General features: G+C 39.4%; 1 protein-coding gene across 1 annotated transcript in view; it reads left to right on the top strand.

The window, feature by feature from the left end:
• Positions 1 to 16,412: 16,412 nt before the first annotated feature.
• Positions 16,413 to 25,689, top strand: part of SPIDR (scaffold protein involved in DNA repair) — a 1,727,376-nt gene continuing 1,718,099 nt past the window's right edge. The window contains exon 1 of the mRNA XM_044065230.1: positions 16,413 to 16,627. The gene's annotated coding sequence lies outside the window, so the exon portion shown is untranslated. The remainder of the gene's footprint in view (positions 16,628 to 25,689) is intronic.

Genomic DNA, 25,689 nt, shown 5'->3' with positions numbered 1-25,689 from the left:
ACTTGTGCTTCAGGGACTCTTCACCCATCCCTTCAGACCCTCAAGCTGACAGCTGCATGGCTGCTCCATTTCCAATGATAGCCAGGTTTCCAACCCTCTTTTCTCAAGTTAAACACATTCTTATCTCTTCCTATAATTCTCCTAATAGCTTCATTCTGGACTTCCTAGCAAAACTTTTCAATGACTGTGCAGCTTCAGCCACTATTAGGGTTCAACTAGCAGCGATCTCGAATTTTTCATTTGGGAGACTCTGACTCCAGTGTAATGTCTCATAAACTATGCAAAGCCTTTCTCAAGAGTACTATGTTAAGACTGCCTATCAGAGACCCTCCAGCACCATGGGACCTAAATTTCATTCTATCCCGCATAGTTTTTTTCTCCCTTCGAACTAGCATTGTCTTGCAAATTAATATTTTTGATTTAGAAAACTATTTTCTTGATAGCAATCACCTCTGCTAGAAGGGTGTCAGAGTTGCAAGCATTGTCCATAAAGCCCCCATATTTGCTTTTCCATAGAGACAGGGTGTCTTTGCGAAAAAACCCTCCTTTTTACCTAAGGTGGTTTCAGAGACAAATTTAAACCAAATTATAGCATTACCAGTTTTCTTCCCAAATTATGAAAACAAGGCAGAGTACATCAGCTGGATGTACATAGACAGCTACATTTTTACTTACATAGAACTGCAGAATTCCAAAAATCGGATCAGTTATTTATTTCTTTTTCAGCTTCAAGGAAAGGATCTCCTGTCTTTAAATTTACACTTTCCAAATGGCTATCAGACTGTATAACTTTTATTTACTAGTCTCAAAATAAAGAACTTCCAAAAAAAGTTAAGCCCCATTCTACAAGAGCCTTTGCAACTTTTTCAGCCTTTCTAGTGAAACTGCCAATTGACACCATTTGCGCTACAGCAACATGGGCTAAACTGCATACCTTTATCACTCATTACAAAGTTGATTTGGCCTCCAGGAATAGAGCCTCTTTTGGATTCATGGTTCTGAGAACTATTCTCCCATGAGCCACCCAGGATTTGATTTGCTAGGGACGCTGTCCCAACCTAGTAAGAATGAAGGCGAGATAGGACAACATCACATAAAGAAGTTATGTGCTCACCATAATGATCCATGTGTGTTGTCCATCTTCGCCTTCATGCTTACATCCCACCCTCCTTCCCTTCTTTTATTCCTAGAAGACCGAATCTATACAAATTGGATTACCTTTGGATTACCTTGACCTCTGTCCTTCTTCAGCAGCCTCTGAATCTTTCCTTGGAGTACATATAACTTTCTAATTAGGGCAAACAAGATCTGGAGATGGTTCTTTTGCATGCTGGGATAGGAATTTTAGCCTCAAGCTTGAAAATAAAGGCTGAGACAGATCCAAGGATCGTTTACGAACCCAACCTAGTAAGAATGAAGATGAAGATGGGCAACACACATGGAATGTTATGGTTAGTACATAACTTCTCTTTTCTTGTCATCTCCATTTGAGCCTATGTCGGATCTTGCAGAACTTCTTGTTTTATTGAAAACCCTCAAATAAAAATGCACACACCCAGTACCCCTTAAAACCTGTTAACTTAATAACGACAAACAAAACTATGTACATCTTCAAATATTGAAGTTTTATGTTCCTAATAGGAACCAAGGTTCCAAACCGACAGCCACATACACAGACTCGAGCTAAACAGAAAGAAATATTGTCCATGCTAAGATGCATGGTAGAGCCTGTGATTCTATTAAGTGCTGTCTGGTTTTGCCTTATCTTTATAGCACTCTCAACTGGGAAAACACTTGAATGCTTTCAGAAAACATTTTCTCCAAGCCATTTCTCTGTATAAGATTATCTAGTGCTGACATGAGAACTAGATATAAAACTGTTTGCTAGAAAAAAACTTATAATATTCAATATTCTTTTACATTTACTTGCTTCCTATTGAAACTTGTTATATAAAGCTAATGACCTTAACTCAGTCATTCCCCTATGCAAGAATGAGAAAAAGTACACTAATTTTTCTTTTGTCGTGATGTTTTAACCAGATCCTGTTTTTGCATTGCACTGCCTACTTTTCTTCAAGCTGAACAAGAAAGAGCGAAGAAGGGAGAAAAAAAACAACAGGAACACATATTTATATTTGTATCCCCATTACACTTAAAAGTAACTGATAAAAAAATGTACTTAATAACATCCAAAGAAAATCATGCACCACTTAACTAATGCTATTGGAACTCAAGTCTGGAACTTGTACTGCTTCTTCCTGAACAACCCACAAATCTAGATCCACTGGCTTTCTCTACCAAGTTTTTGTTTTTAGACTGTGAGAAACAGAATTAAGCTGTTACTCAATGTGCAGCCATCTTGGAAGTCACTTAAATAATACTATTTAAAAAAAATGTTTAATTTTCAGCTAACTTTCTCCATCTTCTTCTTCTCGCCTGAGTATTTTTCTGAACATTAATGACATGAAGTAGGGCATCTGCTTTAGAGTTCCCTACAAGTTTAACATAGTTCAAAAGAGTCCAATATTTCCAGATTTTTTTGTTGTGTCCTGTTTCACAAATATAATTATTGCTTTGTAATCCCACATTTATCTGTTTCCAAGTTTAGTCTCCAAATGTTAGACATGAAGTAGGACATATGCTTTAGATCCCCCTTACAAGTTTAACAAAGCCCAAGAAAGTCCAGTATTTCCAAATTTTCTTGTTCTATTCTTGTTCATCTCCAAAACTCTCTGCTTCATCTTCAGTGCACTCTCGGTTCTTCTATTCAACCCCTGTGCTTTTTTCCCTCTGTCAAGCATTTTCTGTTGAAACACTAGGGAAGGTTTCACTGGCACAGTCTCTCTGTGGTCTTTATTTGTAAAAGAGCAAGAAACAGAATCTCCTTCTGTTTCAGCTCACTTTTTGTTGGACAATTTTTTATATTTCTCCTTTAGCATGTACTTCATCAAAAAATGTTTTTGTTCCTCCAGGGAAAAATACCTTGAAGATAGCTGGGTACAGCAGTTTGAATCTCATGCCTGCTTCTCGACATTCCCTAAATAATGTAAGAAATGTATTCTAGTTCTGCTTGGTGTACAATAAGTAGTCATTCTCCACAAACGCACTACTGTCTCCCACTTTTAGTACTTTGCCCTTCTGCTACAGTTTTATCAGGTTCTGCTGCTCCTGGTAAGACTACATTTTTACTATTAAAGGTTTAGGTTGTTTTCTCATAGCCAGGTTTGGAGCATACACACGACATGGCCTTTCAGTTAACAGTTCCTGTTGTGGAATACCAGTCCAGCTGCTTATTTGTGCTTTCATGAAATTAATAGTGTGTCCCTTCCAGCTTCTCAGGTACAGCAGAAAATCTCAGATTTTTCCTAAGTGTTCTGTCCTCTAATTCTATTATTTTTTGAAACATCACTTCTTGTGCAGTCCCATATTCAGCCAAACTTTTCTTCATTTTGACCTCTGAGTTTTGCAGTTTTACCACTTAATCTGAGTATCTGTTTAAAGCTTCTTCCATTTTTTCCACCCTTTTATTGTTTGAGTTGATATACTCCATTAGTGTTTCATTTATTTTAGTCAGGTCTGTGTGGAGTTGCTTTATACTTTCCTCAAGGTTACTGGAAGTCATATCTGGAGATTGCAGTTCTTTTTGCTGAAAAGCTACAGGACTTTTTCTAGTCATTGTTTTTTCATCACCTTTTGTAGCTGATTTTTCTTCAGGTTCTTTATATTTCTTTTACCCTGGCATCCAGGCAGTGCACTTAGTAGCCAGTTACGGAAATTTACTCATAAATCCAGGTGTACTGGCTTACTCTACTAAGTTTCTGTTTTCACACTGGGAGAGTAGACTTAAGCTGTTACTCAGTGTGCAGCCATCTTGGAAGTTACTACTGTATGTTTTAGTTCCTTTAGGACTTCGCATGCCCAAATAATCAAGCCTTTAATCATTAGTTATTACCTTCTTAGCTTTCTATTAACAAAGATACAGTGCTGGAGGTGTAATACTCAGCAATTCATGTGTACCCATCCCTTGCTGTTCTCACTGCTTCTTCAAATTCTGTCTATTTTAATGCTGTATATAATCCAAACTTTTCTGTTACGCATATGGCCTGAGACCTTGCTTTAATTCTTTTTTTTTTCCATAGTCACAAGCTCCCCGTTGCAGTTTTGTGTTACTTTCTCCATTTGGTAGCAATAATTAATTCAAGGATTAGCTTCTTAAGTTATTGAAACATTCGGTTCAGTTCCTATGATTTGTTTTATAATAAAGGGGGTTCAGTCCTCCTGTCATAATACAATCAGATATTCCCTCATAATGAGTTGTATATAACATATCAGATGTCTCTTCCATTTAGCATTAGAACTACCCAAGTTAATACAGTCATGATCTTTATCTGAACTGTTTGGTAATATAAAAAAGAGTCCAAGATATTAACTGAATCACACCTTGTAGCTGTGAATTGCCTATTTACTTCCTTAAATTCTTATGCATTTTTTGAAAATTCATGTTTTAAAACAAAACCTAAAGAAATATAAATACCCTGTGAACAGTAAATGTTTAAAATGTACTGTGGTGCCAGGGCTGATGCTTTATTATGGTAAGGTGATTTAAGAAGTTGTATATTTGTTCTCTTTCTTATTTTTTACTAGTAAAACATTTGGTATGAAATGGATATTTTATTTTTATATTTATTAATGCTTGCATTTATATTCACAGCTAGTATAAAGTACTGCAACAGTTTTATATATTTATTTTACTTGTTAGCTAAGAAGAACAGCTTAACTTTGTTAGTTTATTACAGCTTAGCAAACAAATTGTAACTGGTTTTTTTTGTAATTATCTTTAAAAGAAAGGTATTTTATAGGAGAAAAGAGTGCTGTAAAGAAACACACAAATCTGTCAAAAACAAAGCAGTAAAACGTAAGAATTGACCTTCAGTACGTGTTATCTACTTACTCCTTACAGCCTTGGAAGATATAAAAGGAGTTGCATCTGAGTATACAGTTGAATTTCTTTGTATTGAGAGATTCCAGATATTATGCTACTTTATATTAAAATGTGATTGCATCCAGAATCTTTAACTGTCTGTGTTTGGGATTAAACAGCTGCACTATATTGTCTGCTAACAAATATTCCTTTACATCTGGTGCAATGCTATCACCGTTATCTGAGGTTTATTTGTTACTATATCACATCTGTTTCTGACTGACACTGGTGCGACCTGATGTGTATTGAAAATAATTGGCCAAGACAAAATTCCAGTATCTTACAGAAAAAGTATCTGCTATGGGTGGTGCCATCACTGCTATTGTTTTTCCGGTATGTAAAGCAAATTTTTTTGGAACTGATTAAAAATAAGCATGTCTTTTTATTAAGCACGTCAGTTCCAGCAAATTTAATGGGCAGAGATCTACTTTGTAAGTTAGGATGTACATTTGTTAACAATGCAGGTGTTGGTTATTTAGATGTACCAACTGAATCTGAAAAAAGTGATTGCTGTAATCCGCATCTCAGAAAAATAAAAGAATATTATACAATAACCCCCCATTAATATTCCAAAACATGCACACTGATTAGCCAGCGTGCCCATTGTAAATCCCACAATATACCAATGGAAAAAGGTCCGGTCGCCCGGACTTTTTTCCATTGGTATAAAGTGCTCAAAAACATCTTTTGTTAAATAAAAGAAGAAAAAAAAACGGAGCAACAGAGACTTTCTTTTTCTGTTGCTTCCATTTCAAAGCATTGATGTACAGGGTATGCGTGGGGCGCAAGTTCCATACTCATGCTCAGTAGAGCAAAACAAGGAAGCAGTATACCACAACCAGTGGAAGAACAGTAATGCGCCTTTATACAAAGACATTATTTAAGAAAAGTAAGTATTTTTTTTCTTAAATAATGTCATTGTATAACAGCAATAACCGACTCTGTGATTGTGGTATATTGACATTTACCCACGGTTAGCTTTATTTAATCACTCTGGCTTCACTCTTGTGATTAAACCACACCAACCATGGGTAAATCTTCAATATACCATACAATGCCATCGGTTATTGCTTTAGTAGCGCCTTTAGCTGTACTACTTTGGTTGTTAAAGACATATCACTTACCAAATCGTATCGGTAAGCATGGACTTCTTAATCTTATTCATTGAGACTAGTTTGCCCCTCTTTCCCAGCCTCTAGTTAGCCATTATGTAAATAAATTGTGAAATCTGTTCCATAATAATGCACTGCTTGTAAAACCAAAACCTTCATTTACTGTTGAAATCATTAAGCAATTGTGTAAAGTGTTTAAAATTTCTTTGTAGTTACATGGTCCCCAGTTTCACAGTTACTTAGACTTGTCAAAAGTCGAACCAGTCTTTTAATCAAAATTAGCCAAATTTGCAGTAAAACAGGACTAAAATGGCCAAATGCTTTTCCTCTGGCTTTAATGAGTAAACGGGGAACTGTGAATGGTACTCATAAACTAAGCCTGAATTAAATTCTTTTGGCCTGTCCCATGAGAATGCCACCTTCCCCATCAGTGAAAAATTGTGAGCTGATTTTTACTGATGAAGCTTTGCTGGACTACTGCTCAAAACTGATTTCTATTTTACAGACTTTTCATAAGAAGGTCAAAAGGCTGTCTCTTTTCCATCTGTTGACCCTTGTCATGATCTATAACCAGGTGATTGGGTCCACGTAAATGTATTCCAGCACAAGTCTTCTTTGAAACCATGGTGGAAAGGACCTTGTCTTATCCTCTTAATGAGTCATACTGCAGTAAAGTAGGCTAAAATACTGAAATGGGCCCATGCTTCATATTGCAAAACAACCTGCTTGACATCTGCAGAGTCTTCATAAAATGGTGTCACACCCTCTCCTGATGACATAGGATCATAGGAGATTACTAGGCTATCGACCCAGAGGTCATTTTAAGCCTAGCCGTTTCAACCCAATGTAATACCATAGATGTACTAGGCAATACCTAAGATTGCATTTAGTGATGACTGCCTATGTCCAGAGGGTTGTGGGTGCTGTCCCTAGTAAGAATTTATGGTGCCCTATCCACTCATCCAGGTTTCTGTTGAAAATGTCATAGAGGTTTTGGGTTTCACATGAATTAGTAGCCTGTTCTAAAGACATGACAGTCGCTGGGAGATAAATCTGTCTCACCTGCATGTCCTATTTAAGTTGCAGGCCATATTTAAGTCCATGGAACTGGTAGCCCTAGACCCATTTGATTTACAGATATGCAGTAAGTTCATTAGGTTTGGGTCTTGGGTTGCTGTGTAGGTCAGGCATAAGTCTCTCCTAAGAAGTCTGTAGGATAAAGTCTGTAGGATATGGAGTATAGTGACAGGGATTTTAGTCAGTCTGTGTAAGGCACATGCTGGAGACCCTTGATCTTTGTTAGAAATCTTTGAGGTCTCTCTAATTGCTGTAGATGCTTAGTATGGTACTTACCGAATGGGGTGTTATACTCTAATTATGGGCTGGATAAGTGCCGAGTATAGAGGGGGGATTATAACTTCTTTTGCTTTCGAGGAGATCCCTTTATTAATCAAGTGAACTATGTGGAAAGCTTTCCTTAAAATGGTAGACATGTGGTGGTCAAAGTTAAGGTTGCGGTTAACACTTCTTGGGTACCTAGGGTATTGGTATTGATTTGATAACATGAAGAGGCATTGTGCAGAAGAGAATGATGATGCATTTCTTTGCATTCGGTTTGAGACCATGACTAATACACCAGTCGTTGGTCTTTGTGAGACCATCCTGGAATATATTGACATCATCTGAAAATTCAGTGATTGCACCTAGCTTGCAATTGTCTGCAAACTTGGTCAGCCACAACCCTTAATTCTGACCTGAACTACTTAGAAGTATGTACCAAACAGTAGGTGGCCCAGCACTGATGCTTCTGGCACCCCGCTGGTAAAAAGCCTGCTAGTTGATGTGGAGTCATCCACTTTGGTAGTGTGTGTCCGGTTTCTGAGCCAGTTGGCAACCTATCTTACAACAAAGGGGTTTACATTCAGTTTGCTACGTTTATCAGTAATGCCTGAATATGGGATTGTGTTGAAAGCCTTTCCCAAGTCAAGGTATGCTGTGTGCACAGATTTGCTCTCATCAGTGGTCTTGGTCACACTTTCAGATAAATCCACCAGATTTAACAGGCAGGATCTGCCTTTCACAAAGCCAAATTTGGGTAGGATCCAGGATTTGGAGGTCACCTATGTCTTTATTTATGAGGTCCATAATGATGCATTCCATGGCCTTAGGGAAGAGGCTGGTCAGGCTTATGGGTCTGTAATTCACTGGGCCTGTTTCTAGGTCATCTTTGTGGATGGGAATAACTGTAGCTGTTCTCCATTCCACAGGAACAAAGCCTGTGATTAGGCTGTGTTTGAAAAGGGTACTTAGTGGTGATGCTAGTTCATGTTTTAGCCTGTTTAGAAGACAGCCTGGGATGGCATCTGGTCCCATAGAGGCCCTGCTCTATGCCTTGGACAAGGCTTTGAGGACCTGCTCTTCAGATATTTAAGGTGGGGGAGAGTTTCGGGGAAGGTTGGTTGTAAGTTAGGAGAGGATAAGGGAGTGAAATGTTTGCCAAACCTATCAGCTAACAGGTTTTCTATCTCTGTTGGAGTTAGTATGTGTGATACCGTTGGTTACCAGTTCTGCACATGCTTGGGTCCTACCCTTTAGGTTACTTACAGTGCTGTAAAAGGCCTTATGGTTATCCTTGGCAGTACTTGCTAGGTTTCTCTCAAAGGAGCTCTTGGAGGATTTGACAAGTTGTCTTATTTGCCTGTTAAGGCTGAGGAGGGTGTTTTTCCATTGTTGGATCCTTGTCTTTATTTTCTTGGATTGCGTTTATTGTAGTGTTTGTTGATGCTGGAAGTCCACCATGGCAGCTTGATTTTACTTGGGGCACTGGCTTTGATTCTGTCTGGTACAGCCGAGTTTATACACTTATGAAAGTGATTGTACAGGGCTTTAGTGTAAGCTTCTGGGTAGTTACCACTTTCAGCTTGAAGTGGGGGTTGGAATGCATTTATACCTTCATGTAGGAGGGTATAGTTTGCCTTGGTGAAGTTTTTTAATCTGATTTCTGGTGTTAGTGTCAGTTCGAAGGTGACTTATTTGTGATCAGTTTTAACTAAAGAGGGTCCAACAGTTGCAGCAGTGCACCTGTTTGACATGGTGGTGAGGACCAGATCTAGAATGTTTGTTCCTCGTGTCAAGGGATGGACAATTTGTTCCAGGGCATTTGAATTCACAAAATCAAGAAACTTTTGTGCTAGTGAGTTTGGGCTAGAGTAGGTTTCCCAGTTGATGGTGAGATAACTGAAATCCCCATAACCAATCTGTTTGGTAAAATTTGGATTATCTTCAGTTTGGTTAAGTAGGCTACAGTGGGATCTATAATTGGCTAGGACTTGAATGGGGGTCTTACCTGCCATAACCTGGACATGGAGCAACTTCATGGAGTTGTCCAATCTAACTAGATGTGAGGTGAATTTATCTGTAATACAGATTGAATGAAACACCACCTCCTTTGATTTTCACATGTTCATTTTGCAGTCTAAAGATGTAGAAGGCATTGTAGCCTTGCAGGGCCAGGGTACTCTCTGAGACCTTAAACCAGGTTTCTGTGACTGCACAGACATCTACATGGTCTAGTGATAGAAGTGCTTCCAGGGAGTGCAGTTTTTGGTTTAAGCTCCTAGCATTTAGCAGCATGATCCTTATTTTGTTCTGATTGGTTAATTTCACATCGGTTATGTTTTTGAGACCTTGCCTAAGAAAAGGCACTATGGGGGAGGCAAGAGCCTTTGCTAGCAGCTGAAAACCTAGGGGTGCTAGGTGAAAACCATCTCTGGCAAAGCAGTGAGGTTTGTCAACCATGGCTTCCCAGGCAGACAGGAACTGGATCCCCATGGAATGACACCAAAATCTAAGCCAATTATTGAAATTGGTCATTTTTTGTTTATACTGTGGCATCATTCTAGGTGAGAGTAGTATGCTGCTAAAGGCTAGGGATGTACCGACCTGGGACACATACTCAGAGAGCTCAGCCGTGTCTCTCTTCATATAGTCCAGTGAGGTACGTCTCATGTCATTCACACCAACATGAACTATGACAGAGTCATAACGCTACTTGTTGCTGAGAGAACCTGAGTTCATGCGTGATTTGGCGAATCCTGGCACTGGACAGACAGCTGACTGTGACTGTCTCCTTGTCCACTGTGGTGTTGAGTCTCCAGTGTCAAGAAAACTTGGTTTTTGAGTGTTACACCTTACAGGCTTGGTGGGTGAAACACTGGTGTTGCTATGTATCATGGGTGCCGTGGAGACTGTTAGTTGTAGCAGACTTGTGTTTTGGAGGTCTCTGGTGTTTCAGTAAGTTTTTCAAGAGAACCTCCGCGTATGTGGATTTATGTGTTTGGTGCATACTGTTTGTATGAGTAGTGGTACTATGTGAATATATATTGGTGGGTGAGTTGACAACCTTCTCCGTGTTACTGTTTTGAGTGAGAGAGAGCATGGATTCTGGATTCTTCGTGTAAATACAGCTTTCACACTCTGTACTAGACTGTGTTATTACTAGAGGGTTGTCTGTGTAGATGAGACAATTGCTACACTGCCTCAAGATGCCCAATTCAACAAGGTTGTTGGGAGAAGCAAGGTTAGTCCAACTGTCCATAATACCAGGTTGAAGACTGTTTTCACTAGTGGTGGCTTTTCAGAAATGATCATGGAGGAGCTCATCGAATAGATTTTTCTGGCTGAGTTTCCTCCTCCTGTTGCTTTTGATCAACAGGAGAAAAAAAAATGTTTCTTCAACTGCATCACCAATATGCCAATGACTTAAATGTTTCTATCTGCTGGGCATGTGGATTTGTTCCCCGTAATGCTAAAAGGGGCATTCCAGTGCTACCTGTCCCTGTACAATAGACCTATTTAGAAAAGTGAATTGCTGTGGAAAGTCAAACTTGGCATAACATTGCAGACTGAACTTCTCCTTCTTCTTTTGGCTTTTCCCGGTTAGGGGTCGCCACAGCGGATCACCGTCTGCTCATGATTGGCAGTGGAGTTTTACAATGTTGAGTTGCCAGCCTGGCGCCCAACCTTCCACAGAAGGCACACACATGCACACACTCACACCTAGGGCCAATTTAGTGTGTCTAATCCACCTACAGCATATCTTTGGGATGTGGGAGGAAACCGGAGCACCCGGAGGAAACCCACGTGACCACGGGGAGGACATGCAGACTCCGCACAGAAGGCACCCCAGCCGAGAATTGAACTGGAGAACCTCTTGCTGTGAGGCGGCAATATTACCAACTGGCTGCATCAACACAAGGTGATACTTGTTATGGCAGAAAAGGAACTGTGCGAGTGGGTTACAGCAGCAATAACACCCATGATGAGATCTTATTGTTGGAGCTTGGAATAAAAAATATGACTGGGGGAAAGGTATGGAAATATTGGGCAATTATTACATCTACGGAGACTGTACCTACACCTGGTTACCCAAAAACTGGTCTGGTTGTTATGTTGGACAAATGTCATCAGCTGTTTTTCATTCCTTTTCTGTATCTTGTGGAAGGTTATGAAATAAGAGGGCCATACATCCTGCTGAACAAGTTGTAGCATTCTTTTCTCCGCATTATGACCTGTTGTGAACTATGCATGAAATGAATCAGCTGTCCTTTATATTAGCTAAAATGGCTAAGATGACTTTGGAGCGTATTTGCATAGCAAATAAAGAAGTGACTGAAGTTCAAGCCACACATTTGCAGAACTGAATAGCTCTTGATTACACACTTGCCTCAAAGGGTGGAGTTTGCCATTTGATTGGAAAGTGGTGCTGTACATTTGTTTGATTTTCATAATGAACAAGAAAAGATGGCTGAGCTTATGGAGCAATTGGCTATTAATATGACTAAAACTGAGTCTGGTTGGACCTTGTTTGGGTGTTGGGTAATATATTTGGAAATACTGTGATTCCACATGCAACAGGTCTAGAGTGGTTGGATAGAGGCCATTACAAGCTTCCGGAAGCAGAACTTTGGGATAAATATTACAAACAAATCTCTGGTGTGGCTATGGGGGCTAACTGTGCACCGACATATGCAGACATTATACTTTCTATTTGGGAGGGAGTAATTTTGTACTTAACAGTTTAAACAACATTGGACAGCTTACTATAGGTTTCTCGGATATATTTGTATTTTCTGGACAATCACAAGGGGTTTCAAATCCAATGTATTTAGAAACTTATTCTTTAACAATACAGCTATTAATAGCCTGCACCCCGACACCAGAAGAGTAAGAAGAAGAGGCAATCGTCCGAAGGCACATATCATTGTGAGGATGACGATTTCCTCATGAATGTGATTTCAAATGTCATGGTGTTTTTTAATGGTATCCATAGAGGAGAGGTTAAGTCATCTCCGTAGAAAAGATAGATATGCCCCAGTGTTAGGGGGGGGTACTTCCCACTGAGACAGGACAGGATAGAAGATACCAATGTTTTTGTTTTTGAATCATTATACACAGTATAGTAACAACTCATGATATGATGGGAATATTGGTACATGAAGAAGGAAAAGCATTTAAAGATTTACAGACTTGCCCAACTTAAAGAAAGTCTGTTGGAGCAAGTCCTTTGTCAGAACAAAACAACACGTGTGCGTAAGGACGCCACAAATCAGCACTTTGCTCACAATGCCCTTACATTATACAGGATGAACAAGAAGTAGTATATCTGGCAATTTGCACACAATGCCCATCATATTATGTGGGCAAAAACAGAGCCACTCAGACGCGATAGGATATCTGAACATATACAAACATACATTGACATGCCCTACAGCCAGATATAGATTTTTTGTATTGGAGAAAGTAAAAAGGATCTAGGGGGGGGGGATGGGGCAGGGTTGGAACAAAAAAAAAGGATCACTGGTGCAAATTGCATGCAAATAAAAACCGGTCTGATAAATTGTGTTACAGGTACACCCTATATGCATTTTGTTTGTATGTTCAACATGGTGACAGGATTGGTTGGTTGGTTATAGAAGTTTTTTTTATTAGGTATTATTGTTTAATGTTTAATTGAAGAAGGACACATTACCTAAAGTGTAGTGTATTTAAACTGAATGAGTTTTTATTGTCTGAAAGAGAAGTTTTAGCTTGAAAAAACGAAACGTTTTTTTGGATATATATACCAGCGTTAAAAAAGAGGTTTTCTTTGCTTTCACATCACTTTCTTTGGATGGTTATTGGCATCATCCTTTGGTGCTATGACATTTTGTTTTTTTTTTTTTGTTTTGTCATTTTTGGTTATTTGGAAATATTGGTACCAGTATAATGCAGAGTATAATTACTTTTATCACAGTTGTGCTTTTCATAACTTTTATATACTCTGTTGCTAAAAATTTATTAGTGAACTGCTTTGTTAGAAAAAGTGGACAGGCAGTTTTTCTAGTTCCTAAACAAAAGTGTCCTACAGCTTATATGTTTGGCAAAGATGTAATTCAGAATAATATGTGATTGTGATGCTTTACAGCATCAGAGGGAGGAACTGAAATGGATATGTTATTTTTATATTTATTAACGCATATATTTTTATAAACAGCTTAAAGTACTGAAACAATTTCATATACGGATTTCACGTGTTAGCTAAGAAGAGCAGCTTGACTTTGTTAGAGTTCATTATAGCTTAGCAAACGGTGACGGTTTCTTGCAATCATTTAGCTTTAAAAGAAAGTTAGGTATTCTGTAGGAGATAAATCTTCCGAAAATGAACAGACAAACCTTTCAAAGGCAAAGCAGTAAAGCATAAGTGTCCTCCCATATGCATACTGTGTTATCTGCTTACGACTTACAGCATTGGAAGCGTGTTTACGTGTAACCAGAAGTTGAAAAAAAACTTTGAACTTTTTATGAAGTAATCTTTTCTTTTTTTCTAAATTTAAGATATAAAAAGAGTTGCATCTGAGTATACAGTTACATTTCTCTTTACTGAGAAATTCCAGGTATCATTATACTTTATAATAAAATGTGGTTGCATCCAGAATCTTTGACTTTCTGTGTTTGGGATTAAACAGCAAATATTTCTTTATCGGGTTAATTTTTTGACCTTTTCTCTTGTAAAATGGGATGAAAGTTATGGGAAAGCATGAATCTGTTTGACATTATAACCTCTTGCATCTCTTGGGCTAGTAGGTCATAAAATGTAATCACAGCCCACTTCAGAGAAGTAGCTGGCTAGAACTGTGAAAAGAAACAAACATTAAAATGCAGGCAATTAAGACATGTATTTTGACATCCTGTGTTTTAATAGTTTGTTATTGTGGGCTGGTTTAATTAAGCCCTTGTCTTTTACAGGTGCCGAGGTGGCAGAACTGGCTTAATTCCTTGTGCTGTGGGAAAGCCAGCACCTTAAATATGTTGATGTAATGGTTTCTGCAAAAGAAAGTGACACAATAATTTGTGATGAATACAGCCGAGGACCTGACATGTGTATAAATATTTGCCACTTGTCTTTATCCTGTCTTCACATTAATTGATAGATATTGAGGTGACCATTTCCCTGCAAGTTTGCTATCTGCAATTTATACATATTATCTTCTAGGAATTTATAACAGTAAGGATTGAGTACTTTTAAGCTAACGATAGTTCCTTTATTCACTTTTTAAGCCTTTGTAGCTTGTCTTTTTACTATGTATTTATTGTGGTTATTTATTAACAGAGAGGAGGATTATCATTAACCACTGGTTAACAGGTTGTGGCTCCCATTTCCACTTAACTCGATTGTTGGGCATCCTACTACTGAAGATATTAGAGTTGTTTGGTTTCATATTTAACAGGTAACTAGAAGTCCCTAGTTTTGCAGGGTGATGACAGAATGCTGTAGGGAAATGGAGAATTCTGCTAACCTTCCCTGTGAAATATGTGCGTCTAATCTGGGAGTGGATATTGAAAGTTCATACCCAGGCCAGCAGAGCATTTTCCCTTTCTCCTGTTAGGGTCAGATTGCTTTTTGTGAATTGATTATTGAGTTGGACTTGCTTACACTGCCTTTCTTTTATTTTTGCTTGTTGGATACTAGTGGTATAACTCGAGAGACCATCCCTCTGGTCCAGCTAGGACCTTTTCTTCATATGCGGTGGCAGGGAACACCATCATTCCATAAGTATGTGGTTAGCTGGGTAGGATTCAAACCACACTTGTCATATATACATTGTAAGATATTTGGATGGCACTGGTTGAATTCAAACATCGTCTTGGCCAACTGTAGAAAGTACAAACATAGTTTTTAAGTAGAAACTGTTATTTGCAACGATAAACATCAATACATTGAAAATCTTTGGAGTACCACAGCAATGTACTAAAACGGATGAAATGTCCGCTTTTATTTTTCTCTAGATATTTCATAAACTGATTTTCATGTTTTGGAAAGTATACAAACCAGACACATCATATCTGCAGCCAAACTTAAACTGTCAGTTGTTGGTAAGCAGGTGTGTCTCCCACCATGATATTTCACACTGTACTGTTCAGTAACATACAGCTCACTCAGTTATGAAAATACTAGTTCAAATATGAAACTATGCATAATAAATGAGAAACAGTTGTTAATATCTCTACTGTAGCGCATCCTTGTCAAGCAGACCTTGGTGTTATTTTGTTCCTTACAACCTACTCTTTTACACATTGTCTGCCATTAACTAGTAAGTCACTTGCTTTAGGAAACCAGCTTCTAATAGTATCATAACACAGTTAGGAGTTGTGCAAGCCAGCTGTGTTTTTATTCAGAACTCCATGCATGCAGTACACTGCTGGACAATTCTGACCATTGAAAGTGGAAAAGTCAACTATTTAATTGGAAAATTCAACTATTTTGACTAATAAAACAAAAAGTGTAGGGGCTGCAGTTCTGCAGCAATTGTCATGAGCTACTACTGGATGGCTATGATTCTGACTGAATAGAGAGTTGCGCTGTTGTATAATTACCATCAGATGTAAAAATCTGAAAATTGCCTCCCTTCTGCATGGGTATTGGTCCAAACAGTGTACCATATATTGTACTACTAAAAATAAAATAAAGTTATCAAATTATTATTTTAGCAAGATGCAATGAAACTCTAATGGACATTTGCACATAAAAAACATCTCATTATTTTTGTACAAATGGCTGGCAGGATGCTTTTATGGGCCCTAATTTTGTGTCATGCTAATTTATGTTACCAGAAAGTGCAAAGTTGTAAATTTTCCACTCATGATTGGCATGTGTCTAATTTAGGTGTCAGATTAGACAGTTCCAGTGAAATTACTGAAAACTGTCTACTGACATTAAAAAGTAGTATAGATTGCATTTTTTGGTTCATATTTACAGTGGCATGTTTTCATTTCTTCTAGGCAAAAACTTGTTTTCAAAAGTGCAAGAAGCCCAGTAATATTGAATACACATTTCAGCCAGAAAGTTGTTCTAAAGGAACGTTCAGAACCTAAGCAAGAAGTACTTGGTACAGAGAAGTTTCTGGGTAGAAAACTACTGCGACCTTGTTTAGCTCACGTATTCACATTAAGTGACAAAGGAGAACATTTCAGCCATACAGTAGAAACTGAAAAGGTAAGGAGTTTTGTTTAAATATACATTGTCCTGAAAATTTGTGTGTTGAACAAAGATTTGTCTTGTGTGATCTGCTACTATATGCATATATATATATATATATTTGCATATATATATATATATATATATATATATATATTTGCATATATACATATATATATATATATATATATATATATATATATATATATATATGTATATATATATATGCAGATATACATATAATATGCATATATTTTATATATATATATATATATATATATATATATATATATATATACACACACGGCAACTCGGCACCGTAAAATCCACTGCCAGTCATGAGCGGACCGGAGTTCCACTGTGGCGACCCCTAGACGGGAAAAGCTGAAAGACAAAAAAATCTGCTACATATTAAAAATAACATGCTTATTTAATAGAAGTGCTGGCTCTAATATGTTTACATCTCACACCTTCTCTGTTACTTGCATAGTTTTGTGAAGTGCAGCTTAAATAATAATAATATTCATCTAGTTGGCAGCACCCACAGTTTTACCTTAACAGTGCTCATTTGGGCTCAACTGTAGTCACAGCAGTGTGTTGTTGCTCATGTCTTGAATAGTATAATACAAGTACGGTGCCCATTCAAATTTTAGTTATTTCATTGTCATTATCCACACAACTGTAACACAGTCATTTTCGTCTTTTTTTTTCTGTGCAGTATCAGTAAGATGTCTTTAAGTTCCCTTCACTTTTAGTTTGTGTCTAAATTCACCTTTCATATTTATTGGTGCTGCTGTAAAAAAGATGATTTCAGTTAATGATGAACATTATTAGACTTCTGGGTAGAAATGGGAGCATAAGCCGAAGAGTTGAGGCCTGCATAATACTGTCAGGGCGTTGCTGAGGTTTGTGCAAGCACTAGTGGTACAGTCAGCAAAAGACTGAACTTTTTATTGCTTCTACTCAGCACATTGTCCAGTGGCTCCTCTACATTCACCCATAAGGCCCAGTTTTTCAAAGTGGAACAAGAATTTGTTATTCTTCAACTAGGCAAAATATCATGGACCATTCCAACCTGTCCAAGAATACCTGTTAGCCCTTTGTTCCCCATCAAGTGTCATAGTAGGGAAAAGCCATTTTGCTAGTTTGGTGGTGGTAACCTACTGTCCATCCCACCCCTCCTCACTGGTTCCTCTCAACCCACTGCCACTGCCTTCCTAAGGTAAGCTTGCCTCCACATAATAATTTCCCCTTGGCTGCACAGTGTGAATTCAGTAATGGCAGTGTGAAATTAGCTGGTCCAGAACTCCAGTAGGTGGATACCTAGTGCTTTCATTAGATGCCACCAGTGTGTCAAGCAAAAGCATCCCCCAGGATTAGCAAGCCAGAGCTTTACCCTTCTACACCATGGAATTGATTGTTAGAAAGTTCTGTTTCTTCACTTTTTTCTAATTTACTCATCAGAGACTCCGGAATTTTTGCTTTGATCTAGAAAATCATCTGCTTCTCCTTCTTTTCTTCTATTGCTAGTCCACTTGTTAAGAGACCTTTAATATTTTCATATCTCTGTCGGCATATAGTTCTGTTAAAATATGACCTGAGCACGTTTGTGGTTCTTAGAGTCATTAGCAGGAGCAGGCACCATGTCTGGACTGATTTATGTTTTCTGGCTGTAGTACTGGCAGTTGTCTTACAATCTTTTGTGTATGTACTGTCTGCTTTATTTTTCTTTCAGTTTGCATGCTATTTGAATCATTTTTGATTTTTATAATTTTGTTGGCAGTTTTTAAAAGCTTTCACTAACGGTTGTACTGGGGTACCCCTCTGCCAACATTTGACATGATTCTAATGTTCATTATGACCAAGAAAAAAATCTTTCCTTTCCTGACTTTTTAATATTATCTGTAAAAACTAACATCATTCTTTCCATTTCATTTGTCTGATGATTCACAGATCATAAGGATTTTCTAACAAAACTCCTAGATGTAAAAATCAAAGAAAATGCAATCCTTATTGTGGGAAGTTTTGACTACCTGGACTTTGACTTTGTAGATTACTGAATAACCAGTCAATATGCACAAATGTTTATTGGTTATGTTAATGTTAAAAAAAACTGGAAAAATAGTATGAAATCCAAGTAGAGACCACAGTATCTTACATATCATGCTGACAAGTCTTGGATCAGCCATCAGGCAAGATACTTAAGGGGGAAAGAAAAATGAAAAAATATATAAATAATTTACCTAATATCATTCTGATTCACTCCCATGATTATACCCTCTGTATTTAACAAGATCATGACCATCATCTTTAACTTATGAGTAAAATCAGACTCATTCATAAATAAATCATCCTTCATAGACTTTAATAATGGAAACTGTCATGCAGGGAATGCCATACTTTGGAAAATTTACTGGGATCCTTTTCTCAGTAAGCCATATACCTGCTTGGGATTAATGCCATCTGCATTTATAACAACAAATTCTTAAGAAACAAATTTAAAAGTAAATAAAATAAAAAAGCCGTTTGCTAGAATCAGAAAACTGATGATGCACAGCAGGAAACAAGTTACTATGTAGATGTCAAAAATTACACTAGTTAAAAAAGCATATCTCGATTTAATGAAGTACAGAAACTACTTTTTTCTATATTTTCCAGCTGTAACAATGCTGTGGTCTCAAATGTTGAAAACAATAATAAAGTATTCTTTAATTATGTAAAGATAGGTGAAGGCTGCCAGCCTAGCCAGAGAGAATTTTGTAGATAATTCTGTCATTTGTAAATATTAATGTAAGCCACAGGCTTGTTCTCTTAAATGTGAAAAGACTGCATTGGATATTGAACTGCAGAAACGTAACAACAATGCACTCTGCTGTAAGAAAGCTAAGTCAAGCATTACATGACCGTCTTTGATATTAAAATTCGGAGCCAATATGTCTAGAGGGAGGCATCTTGGCTATTGTTTTAAGACCAGAGTTAATATCTAGAATTTGCATGTATAAATGTCATTTATTGCTCTGGTTTCTGACCATGTGTAAAGAATGTAAATGTAGTTTCTGTTAGCCTGGGAACACCAGAGAAGTGTGAAGAATGATGTCATGTCAAGCAGCTCTGTGTTATCATTTTAAAGAGAGAATCAGAGAGCTCAGAGCATTTTGTCTTGAGAACATCCAACATCACCATCACTGTCTTGCTGTAGATGTAAGTTATTTATAACTGTGTTTTCTCTTAGAAATAGCTAGGAATTAGGAAGATTAGACTAAGTGTTTTTGTGTGTTGATGTTAGAACTTTTTTACGGTATTATTTTAAGTATTTCTCTGTGATCTCTGAACTCTTGACTAGCACTGTGTAGTAAGAAGTATTATCTTGTGTTTTTATTATTTATTATTAAATATTTTTAAACCTTTCAACTGTGGCTGTTTTGTGTAGAGATAATTTAAGCTCTAAGAGTACATTGCATGTATATAGTGATACTATATCAAGTCATTCTAATAAGCCTTGACTGTCACATATTAATTGTTTGGCAGTGGTGGGCGATCCACACCACATATTAATTGGTTGGCAAATACTAATTGACTTGTAGTGGTGTGGATAGAGTGAATTCCTGTAGCTTGTGTACAGTGATCACTGAATGTGTTTTTGTACTCTAAATCAGCCACACAGTGAAAAGAGTTCAGATCACAATTGTTTTATTTCTTTTGTTAGCTTAGTTAGTCAGGGAGAGCAGGCAGCATGTCAGCAGAGGATTACGGAAAGCTGACAAGGGGCCAGCTGGCTAAGATGTGCCAGGCTAGGGGACTGATGCATAGAAACCTGACTAAGGCAGACCTGATTACAGCCTTGGTCACAGCTGCATCAGAAAACAGCAACCAGGAGGACGATCAGGCTTGCAGTAGAGATGTACCACTTTCAGAGAATGGACAGCTCAACTTTTCTGCAGAGGACTTAAAAATCCATCTGGAGTTAAAGAGACTTGAGTTGGCGGCCAGGCATTTGGAAGTAGAAGGAGCTGAGAGACTGAGATGTCTGCAGGCTGAAGAGAATGAGAAACTGCTACACCTGGAAGCTGAGGAAATGGAGAAGCAGCATGAGAAGGAGATGCTGACTCTTCCCCAGAGTCATGGAGGTAATGCGGAAGGGAGTAACTGGACCCCAGAAGCACAAAAGGTCAGTAAATTTCTTCTGCAGTTTAAAGAGGGGGATGATTTTGATAGTTTCATTCATATGTTTGAGAGGGTATGTAAACAGTATGATGTTGACCAAAGGCTCTGGGTATGGTTTCTGACCCCCCTTACTCCATGGTAAAGCTGTAACTGTGTTGTCTAAACTTGCTGATTGTGAATATTTTGATTATACTGCTGTTAAAAATCATTTGTTAGAATGTTTTAAGCTAACACCTGAAACATATAGAAAATAGTTTCATGAGCTTAAGACGCAAGGCAGATGAACATTTGTGTGAATATGTTGCTGAACTGAGTACTTATTTTCATAGGTGGGTGAGTGGATGTCAGGTCACCACTTTGAAGGGCTGGTAGACCTTTTGGTGAGGGGAACAAGCCCTTAGCACTTTGCCTGAGGACATGAGGATCTGGTTAGCTGGTAGACAATGTGCTACTTCAGATGAGTTGGGGAAGAAGGGAGACCTATACCTAGCAAGCAGGGCATCTCTGCACAGGAAAGGGTCCCCCAGTACTGCTCATGGGTCTAAAGGAATCTATGGTGGGCAGCACAGACTGCCCCAACAGAATCTGCCAGTAGCGGGGGAAGCCACTAGTCCAGGTTTACGTCTAGGACCTAGGGTTAAGTATTTTAAATGCAACCAGTGGGGTCATGTGGCATACAGATGTCCACGGAGGCAAGGTGGGGAACAAAAAGTGAGAGAGCCAGTAACTGGGAAAGACAAAATGCCAATAGTAGGTTGTCTTGAGACAACAAAGGTACCGAACTACCATCATGCAGATGTCCTGATAGGGAAGGATTTGGATGAGCAGTACCATGTGCTTATGCAGTTACACGCAGTCAAGATAGGAGACAAGCATGTGGGTGTGGTAGCCTGGAGGGAGACCCAGAGAGACTGCATACTTGCAGCCAGGACTGGTGAGGTGGTTACTTCAGGGAGGAAGCTACCCTGTAGCAGTGAGACTGAAGGTGAACCACAGCTGCTTGTGAGTACTGATGTTCCGTTGGACAGAGTGACTGCAAAGGTAGAGGTGAGTAGTAGTACCCAGGCTGACAGTGAGGCACCACTGTCAGAGGATGCCATACTTCCTGTGGAAGGGGAGCTGGGAAGGGTTACAAAGAGAGAGTTGAGACAGGCTCGGGTCTCAGACCCTACATTGCAAGGCCTGAGGCAGGTAGCTAGTGAGACTCCTGATTCTCAAGGGAAGGGGGAATCTGTATACTGGGACAAAGTGTACTGTATAGAGAGTGGACCCCTGAGGGAGGGTTAGAAGGTGAGAGAGTACAGACATTTGTATTGCCTAGAGCCTACCGTTTGACGCTTCTAGCCATAGCTCATGATATTCCTTTTGCAGGTCATATGGGCATAAAATGTAGCAAGAGACATATAATGCAGAATTTCTATTGGCCTGAAATTTCCAGAGCTGTAACAGGATACTGCACGACCTGTGAGCAGTGCCAAAAGTTAGGCAAGGCAGGAGACAAGGTGAGACCTCCTTTGATGCCTTTACCTGTGCTGGAGGAGCTATTTCAGAGGGTAGCTATGGATATTGTGGGCCTCTGAGTACCCCAAGTTCCACAGGGAAAAAGTATATCCTAGTGGTAGTGGATTATGGTACACGATACCCTGAGGCAGTTGCACTGTCCTCCATTGAGGCAGAAAAGGTGGCAAATGCTTTGTTAGAGATTTTCAGGAGGGTAGGTTTCCCAAAGGAAATACTGACTGACAGAGATGCCAATTTCATGCCAGACCTGCTGGCTTGTCTGTGGAAGTCCTGTGGGGTGAAGCATATGAAGCCCACCCCCCTAACATCTCCAAAGTAATGGTCTTGTTGAGAGGTTAAACTCTACAATCAGGTCCATGCTACAGGCATTTGCAGACCAGTTTAAGATGGAGCGGGACAAATATTTGCCCCATCTGTTGTTTGCTTATATTCCCCAGGAATCCACAGGTTTTTCCCCCCTTTGAGTTGCTGTATGGGCATAGGGTGAGGGGACCTCTAGATTTAATTTGAGATGAGTGGGAAGGTGAGTGTGAATCTCACAAGGAGTCTGTTGTGGCATATGTCCTAAACCTCAGGACAAGGCTGAGGGAACTCATGGGCTTGGCCCAGCAGAACCTGGCAGAAGCCCAACAACAGAAAAAGGGGTGGTATTATAGGAATGTTTGAGCTAGAGAGTGGCTGCAGGGCAGCAGATAATGGTTCTCATTCCTGTCAGACACAACAAGCTGCAAGCAGCTTGGGAGGGACCCTCCAAGGTGGTAAGAAAGGTAAGTGATGTCAGCTACATGGTATAACTGCTAGGCAGAGGGTAGGGGCACATATTGTACTATGTTAACATGATGAAACCTTACCATGATAGGGAGGCCCTTGTGCTGAGCATTTGCAGTGGATTGCAGGAGGAGTCTGAGGGAGATTTGGTGACTGATCTCCTCAGTGAGGCTCGGACTGACACCTCAGTGGAAAGGGTAGCAATGTCCCAGAAGCTCTCTCTTACCCAAGTTCAAGAAATCCGAGCAGTGTTACAGGGGTTTGGGGAAATGTTCACTGGGAAACCAGGGTGCACCCACCTGGTGCAGCACCAGGTGGATACAGGACCCCAAAGGCCTATTAGGTAGGCCCCTTATAGGGTGCCTGACAGAGTCAAACAGACCGAGGGAGGAGATGCAGGAGATGTTGGAACTAGGGGTGTTTCAAGAGTCCAACAGTCCCTGGACCTCCCCAGTGGTGCTGGTGCCAAAGAAGGATGGCAGCACCAGGTTCTGTGTGGACTACTGGAAATTAAATAGTCATACAGAGTTAGATGCTTACCCTATGCCTAGGACAAATGAGGGCCTAGAGCAGCTGGGTGGGGCTAAGTATCTTACAACCATCGATCATACCAAGGGTTACGAGCAGGTGCCTTTGACTCCCACTGCTAGAGAGAAGTCAGCCTTGTGACTCCTTTTGGCTTGTACGAGTTCACAAAGATGCCCTTTGGGATGAAAAATGCCCCAGCAACTTTCCAGAGGCTGGTAAATCATATCCTAGCAGGAGCAGGAGGGTTTGCCGTTGCGTACCTAGATGATATGGCCATCTACAGCCACTCCTGGTAAGAGCACCTTCAACATGTCAGGGAGGTGCTGGGCAGACTACAGAGGGCAGGGTTGACCATTAAGCCAATCAAATGGCAGGTGGTATGGCAGAGGTCTCCTACCTGGGACATAGAGTGGGGAGTGATAAGATCAGGTCAGAACCTGCTAAAGTGGAAGCCATTCAGGCATGGCCTGCACTTGTTACCAAAAAGCAGGTGAGGGCATTCTTAGGGACAGCAGAGTACTACAGAAAGTTTGTCCCCAGTTATATTACCATAGCTGCCCCCTCACAGACCTGACAAAGAGGAACAGAGCCAGCCAGCAAAATGCCAAATTGCTAAGATGGAGCCTAGGGTTACAAGCATATGATATGTCAGTGCAACATCGCAGTGGGATTAGCAGTGCCAAGGAAGATGGGCTCTCAAGACAGGGAATGGGGTAAGGTATACTCAGATAGACCTAACCCTCTTAAGCAACATTTCTCAAGGGTTACTTGAAAAACTAGCCTTAGTTCTCCAGGGAGGAGATGTGTGAAGATAGGTGAAGGCTGCCAGCCTAGCCAGGTAGAATTTTGTAGATAATTCTGTCATTTGTAAATATTAATGTAAGCCACGGGCTTGTTCTCTTAAATGTGAAAAGACTGCATTGGATATTGAACTGCAAAAATGTAAGAAAGCTACGTCAAGCATATCATGACTGTCTTTGATGTTAAAATTCAGAGACGATATGTCTAGAGGGAAGCATGCTGCCTATTGTTTTAAGACCAGAGTTAATGGCTAGAATTTGCATGTATAAATGTGCTTTATTGCTCTGGTTTCTGACCAGGTGTAAAGAATGTAAATGTAGTTTCTGTTAGCCTGGGAACACCAGAGAAGTGTGAAGAATGATGTCATGTGAAGCAGCTCTGTGTTATCAATTTAAAGAGAGAGAATCAGAGAGCTCAGAGCATTTTGTCTTGAGAACATTCAACATCACAAGCACTGTCTTGCTCTAAATGTAAATTATTTATAACTGTGTTTTCTCTTAGAAATAGGTAGGAATTAGGAAGATTTGACTAAGTCTTTTTCTACAGTATTATTTAAAGTATTTCTCTGTGATCTGTGAACTCATGACTAGCACTGTGTAGTAAGAAGTATTGTCTTGTGTTTTTATTATTTATTATTAAATATTTTTAAAATTTTCAACTGTGGCTGTTTTGTGTAGAGATAATTAAAGCTCTAAGAGTACATTGCATGTATATAGTGATAGTGTATCAAGTCACTCTAATAAACCTTGACTGTTCAGTCACACTTACCATTTGGATAACAATATTGCACAGTAATAACTGGACACCCTTCATAAGGGCCTTTGAGTATCTGATAAATATTAGCTGGGTTGTGGCAGTGATTTCTAACATATAGTGTGGGTAAAAGGGGCACAGCTGGAGAACCTGTGCCAGCCTTCCCCAGGAGTGTCTGTGTGGTTGTATATGACTCTTATCTCAAAGTGTGTGTGTGTCAGCTACTTGGGCAGGGTCACAAAGCACTGGTTGGACAGAGAGGGTGCTGGAGGTTTTAGCTTGCCCACTAGGCTGAGATCTGGGTCCTATAGCTGTGCCAGTGGGAAGTCTTATTGGGGACGTGGAGAGAAAGAGAGACCAGCCCCAGACTGAGTGTGATTTCTGTGTGCTGTTAAGGGAAATTGTACATTACTGAGTGTGTATTTATTATACTTTCCCTATATGGACGCCCCTCACTGGTGTTAGTGGTGAGGATTGAGGCTCCTTGATTTCTGGGACAGTGCCCAGGCGTCACATATTAATTGGTGGCATAACATCAGAAAATT

The sequence above is a fragment of the Protopterus annectens genome, chromosome 3.part0 (genome assembly GCF_019279795.1).
Source record: "Protopterus annectens isolate FY-2018-M chromosome 3.part0, PAN1.0, whole genome shotgun sequence".
Lineage (NCBI taxonomy): Eukaryota > Metazoa > Chordata > Ceratodontiformes > Protopteridae > Protopterus > Protopterus annectens.
This window is presented reverse-complemented; position numbering and strand designations above follow the sequence as displayed.